Source organism: Cebidichthys violaceus, unplaced genomic scaffold, assembly GCF_023349555.1.
Source record: "Cebidichthys violaceus isolate CVI_PGR_0920_01 unplaced genomic scaffold, fCebVio1.0.p SCAF_26, whole genome shotgun sequence".
NCBI classification, from domain to species: domain Eukaryota; kingdom Metazoa; phylum Chordata; class Actinopteri; order Perciformes; family Stichaeidae; genus Cebidichthys; species Cebidichthys violaceus.
Genome location: NW_027176439.1, coordinates 1,802,817 through 1,809,233, shown reverse-complemented (window position 1 = coordinate 1,809,233; position 6,417 = coordinate 1,802,817).

The window sequence follows — 6,417 nt, the reverse complement described above, 5'->3', positions numbered from 1 at the left end:
TAGTACATTAACAGATACACTAACTCTCTATCTGTGATGTTTCTGGTCAATCCACGGACATTGTTGTTGTATTATTCTGGTCGGTCATCTTCAATGCTGCTTTTAATAAAACTGCTGAGGTAAAGATTTCAGATACTGCTTTGTCAGTGTAAGACAGAACGAATGGGGGCTGTAGAATATAACAACGAGTTTTTCAAAGTCTATCAGAGATAAAAGGCTTCACAGACGCTCACGTGACGTCACAAAAGGCACAGAAGGCAAGCAACGGAGCTTGGCTCTGATCTGAAGCTGACCGACCAGAATAAACAACAATGCCCGTGGTTAGACGTAAAAAAAAAACAACTTGAGGACATAAATATAGAACATTTTTAAACTTTAATGTGGAGCATTAAAGATATATTAATTTCTCCAAAACTGTCAGTGACCAAACTGACAGATATAATACCGCCGGATGTGGCACCTTACCGTTTGAACTGTCTTAAACGGGATTAAGACAACAGCAGTATGGGACTGAACACTCTCTGATCAGCAAACAATGGTGGCTGCAACACGTCCCAACCGCACCACTCAATTCATGCCATTATCTTGTGCATGCATTTACTAAAAATGCTGTGCACGGTTTCGCCATCAAACCCCAGCTGGGGATCCCCAGCTTCATATGTAGAAGCCGCATTTGTAGAAAAGCACATCCCTTATCAGATCAAACCTTTGGCAGAGCTTTACAGCCGCCAAGGCTGGATTCCATTTACAGCTGATGCCCCGCATGAGCTTGTAACCAGTGGATCCAAGCCAACCTTAATATGGACACGGAGGAAAACAACTCAATGTGCCAATGCTGGTTGTTTCGGGGCTTGAGACAACCACCGTCATTGGAGCTAACGTGTTGCGTGCTCTTATTAGACGGAAGCTGTAGCCCAAAATATTCGTGGAGGTGCTGGTTCCAGGAGTAGAGTCAACCGGACCAAAAAAGAAAAAGAAGTTGATGGAAAATCAGGTCCCTCCCCAGCACTCTGCTGAGTCCACACCGGAGGAATTGGCTGAGTCCACACCGGAGCGGTCGGCGGAAGATCAGGTCTCCCACCAGCAGTCGGCTGAATCCACACCAGAGCTGTCGGCTGAGTCCACACCGGAGCAGTCGGCTGTGTCCATACCGGAAGAATCGGCTGTGTCTACACTACTTCCATATTGTGATCATTGCAAAGGTCCATGTCGCTTTCCCCCCCCCATCATAGAGGGACAGAGACCAGCGGAGCAGGAGGTCACCTCAATGTGGGGCAGGACTTGAGCTCTCAGGGCCACCTCAGCTAGAAGGCTTGAGCCTTTGTGAGTCTGTGGGAAAAAAATATCCTGTACCTGCTTTGCGTGAGTCTTTTGCTGCTGAAATAAATACCGAAGACCAGAGGCTCCCAATGGGTGTGAATGTTAGTTAGTCCTGATGGTGGACATGGCCCCTACTATCAGCGTATGAATGGGTGAATGATGACAAGTAGTGTGAAAGCGCTTTGAGTGGTCGTGATGAATACATTACAATCATTTAGCAGACGCTTTTATCCAAAGCGACTTACAATAAGTGCATTCAACATTGGTAATCAAAAGAACTGCTAGTCACCAGAAGTCATAAGTACATTTCCTTTTCCAAACAAGCATCTAAGAGCATGAAGCAGAGCATAACTCTGAGCCAAAGTACAGTGCAGAAACAAAGAAAAACAGTTAGTGCTATAAGTAATACGAATACAATAAGTGCAACAAGCTAGTATGAATACAATAAGTGCTAAGTGGAAGGCTCAGGGTAGCACTTCCTGGAGAGGTGGGTTTTCAGCCTGCGCCGAAAGATGGGCAGCGACTCCGCTGTCCTGACGTCAGTGGGAAGTTCATTCCACCACTGTGGGGCCAGGACAGAAAACAGCCGTGAGCGGGTTGATCGGCCGCCAAGACCTCTGCGCGACGGGGCAACTGATCGCCCCGAGGCAGCAGAGCAAAGTGGTCGGGCGGGGGTGTAAGGCTTGACCATGGCCTGGAGATACGAAGGAGCTGTTCCTTTCACTGCCCTGTAGGCTAGCACCAGAGTCTTAAACTGGATGCAAGCTCTTACAGGTAGCCAGTGTAGAGAACGGAGAAAGGAAGTTGTGTGGAAGAACTTGGGGCGATTGAACACCAGGCGAGCTGCGGCTTTCTGGACAAGCTCCAGAGGTCTGATGGCCGACGCCGGGGCTCCGGCGAGTAGAGAGTTGCAGTAGTCCAGGTGGGAGATGACAAGAGCCTGGATGAGAACCTGCGCCGTCTCGTCAGTGAGGGAAATGACAAGACCAGCTGGGTGTCATCGGCATAACAATGGTAGGAGAAGTCATACAAGCGAATAACAGAACCCAGAGATGTTGTGTAGAGCGAGAAGAGAAGGGGGCCCAGGACTGAACCTTGCGGAACCCCTGTAGTCAGCATGCGTGGTTCCGACACGGCCCCCCTCCAGGTCACCTGGTAGGATCGACCCGTCAGGTAGGATGCAAACAGGGAGAGTGCAGAGCCTGAGATGCCCATCCCCTCGAGGGTGGAGAGGAGGATTTGGTGGTTCACAGTGTGAAACGCCGCAGACAAGTCCAGGAGAATCAGGACAGAGGAGAGACAGTTAGCTCTCGCGGCGTGAAGCGACTCTGTCACCGCAAGGAGGGCCGTCTCTGTTGAGTGACCCACTTTGAACCCGGACTGGTGGGGGTCCAAAAGGCTGTTTTGGTGGAGATAGGAAGACAGTTGGTTAAAGACAGCACGTACAAGTGTTTTGGATAGAAAGGGTAGAAGAGAAACTGTTCTGATGTGAAGAAAAGTTCTTCACATCAGAGAGGTCAAGTGATGGTTTCTTCAGAAGGGGGGTGACTCTGGCGGTCTTTAAGGCCGTGGGAAAGCATCCTGAAACAAGAGATGTGTTGATGAGGTGGGTGAGGAAAGGAAGGAGTTCAGTCGCAATAGACTGAAGATGGGAAGGGATCGGGTCAAGGGAGCACGTGGTGGGGCGGTTAGATGTAACAAGGTTGAGGACCTCGTTAGGGGAGAAATAGAAAAGCAATAGAAAAGTGCTTTACAGTCCATTTACCTCGATGTAGGGCAGGACTTGAGCTCTGCCCCAACAGTGTGACAGCTAGAAGGTTTGAGCCTTTGTGAGTCTGTGGGACTTCTACTGTGATGATGGTTAATTATGTAAGGATTTCAGGTACTAGAACCCTAAAGCACAACTCGGAGACAAAATACAAGTAAAGTTCTTTTACTTAGCTCAGGCAGGGTCAAAACCAGGAGGTCCGTCAAACAGGCAAACAAATCTAAAAAGGGGCAGGCAAAATCCAAGGTCGAATAACAGGCAGACAGGGTCGGAACAGACTGATCAGGAACGATATCTAAGGTACGCTGGAGAGCTTGGCAATAGCACACAAGACAGTCTGGCAGGGAACAAGTGCAAGTGAGGGGACCTAAATAGTGAGGGCTAATGAGGGAATGGGCTGCAGGTGAGATGGGGTGTGGAGGACCAGGTGAGGGGAATGAGAGGTGATTGGGTGTGAATGGTAGGATCTGAAATGACAGGAGAGTTAATTAAACAAGCAGACAGGATGAAAACAAGCTAATATGAAAGGGAATTTGTGACAAATGAAGGGTTTTCTCCGGTGTGCTCCGGTTCACCCAGTTTAACTTGTCAAAATGAATTCAATAACATCAAAAAATAAAAAATGTAATTAAATTTGCTTATCTCACTTATCATTTTTCTGTAAGAGCTGTAATTATTCAACTCAGAATAAAGTTCTGATGATTCATTTGTATGAAGTACAATAACAAGTACCAAAAAAACTTTTAAGTCATGACACTAAATTAATTTCTACAAAATAACCAAAAATAACTTTCTAGAAGAATACCATTACATCAAAAATCATGATCAATGAGGGAGAGACACAGAGAGAGCTGGAAAGACGAAACCCTTTTTACATAATTTATCATCATTTCATTCAGTCACGTGAGGCTGATCATTCCTGAGTGTCGGGTTTAATGAGTTACATCATTTAAATTAAACCTGAAACATGGCGCCTAATAAATTAATTCAGTATTCAAGAGAAACCATAATCACATTTTGGGTCATTTAATAACGATGTCACAATCTTCAAAACGTACAGACGGAAATAAGTCATAAATAAGACAAACCCATTCCATCGGTCCACAGAACACAGTATGAATACCATAACACAGTATAAATACACAGAACACAGTATAAATAACACAGACTGTGTATAAATACTCAATACAGTTTGTTAAAGAGGTAATAGGCTACAGAGAGAAAACACCTCTACTCTGGCAGTGATGATGTGTCTTTATTAGTTATAACTTATTAGTATTATTAGTTACTATTATTAAGTACAGTGATCATGTGTGCAGACACACACTTCTCAAAAGTCTCTCCAGTTGTTAAAGCCGACTGACAGCTGATCCAGCTGTGATTGGATCAGAAACAGACGGCCTCTTTATGTGACGCTTTAGAGGTCTCTTTTCTCTTAAAACATATCTCCTCGTTTCCTCTCTCCTCGCAGGGAAAACACTCAAGTGAGAGAAACGGGGGACTTGGGATGTACCCTTACTCAGGTACTTCCTCTTTCTCACTCTGCCCTTAGTAAATGTTCCTACTCTGCCCCCTAGAGGGCAGGATGCCGTTATAAATACTCACAACATCTTGTTTCTTATTTGTATTTATTTGATTACGTTTTCCTCCATAATAATAGGATATTCCTTGTTTTCTGGAGGACATAAACTAAAAAAGTTGAGTCCAAAATGGGATGGTGAAAGGGATTATCAACACATTACACTGAGGGGCCTGACATATGTCTGGGTGCAGTGTAGAGACAAAGCAATTTTATGAACATTGCAATTTGTTTAAAATATATATTTGATGAAATAGTCTGCTACACTTAACTATATGCTGATTTTTCTTCAACTTCAGCTCTTTTTTGGAGGTAGGGAGGAGGCGACTGTCAGTCAGAATACTTAAATTCAAGAGGCAGGGCTTTGTCCAGACTTTTGTCAGGAAAAGAGAACTGTTGACAAATAGCTAATAGAGCAATTTAAATCTATTTAATTCTAAACCTAATCTTTTTAGGAAGCCTCAGTCAAAAGTTAGAACACAAAGACACTTGAGATCGAGAAACCGGGCCCTGTCCTGGCTGTTCTCAGCAAAGGAAGGTAATTACTGGCAGCTAGATATCTGCAGACATGAAGGACTGCAGCTTCTACTGTTGCAGAAGCAAAGGCTGGGGTGTGGAGATTACTTCGGAAGGCCATACACGGTATAACTATATATCAATTCAATTGAATTAGAAGAAGCAAAGTTAGTAATGTGCATTATTGGGACAGGGATTTATACAGACATAGAGAGAGAGAAGAGAAGAGAAGAGAGGAGCTCGGTGTATCCTAGGATGTCCCCCGGCAGTCTGGGCCTATAGCAGCATATCGAGGGGCTGGTCCGTGGCAAACCTGAGCCAGCCCTAACTATAAACCTGAACCAGCCCTAACTATAAACCTGAGCCAGTCCTATCTATATACCTGAGCCAGTCCTATCTATATACCTGAGCCAGTCCTATCTATATACCTGAAACGGCCCTAACTATAAACCTGAGCCAACTCTTAACTATGAACCTGAGTCAACCCATAGCTATAAACCTGAGCCAACCCATAACTATAAACCTGAGCCGGCCCTAACAATATACCTGAGCCAACCCTTAACTATAAACCTGAGCCGGCCCTAACTATAAACCTGAGCCAACCCATAACTATTAACCTGAGCCAACCCTTAACTATAAACCTGAGCCGGCCCTAACTATATACCTGAGCCAACCCTTAACTATAAACCTGAGCCGGCCCTAACTATATACCTGAGCCGGCCCTAACTATATACCTGAGCCGGCCCTAACTATTAACATGAGCCGGCCCTAACTATATACCTGACCAGGCCCTAACTATATACCTGAGCCGGCCCTAACTATAAACCTAACCCGGCTCTAACTATATACCTGAGCCGGCCCTAACTATTAACCTGAGCCGGCCCTAACTATTAACCTGAGCCGGCCCTAACTATAAACCTGACCAGGCCCTAACTATATACCTGAGCCAGCCCTAACTATATACCTGACCAGGCCCTAACTATTAACCTGAGCCGGCCCTAACTATAAACCTGACCAGGCCCTAACTATATACCTGAGCCGGCCCTAACTATAAACCTGACCCGGCTCTAACTATAAACCTGAGCTGGCCCTAACTGTTAACCTGACCTGGCCCTAACTGTAAACCTGAGCCAGCCCTAACTATATACCTGAGCCGGCCCTAACTATTTACCTGAGCCGGCCCTAACTATATACCTGAGCCGGCCCTAACTATAAACCTGAGCCGGCCCTAACT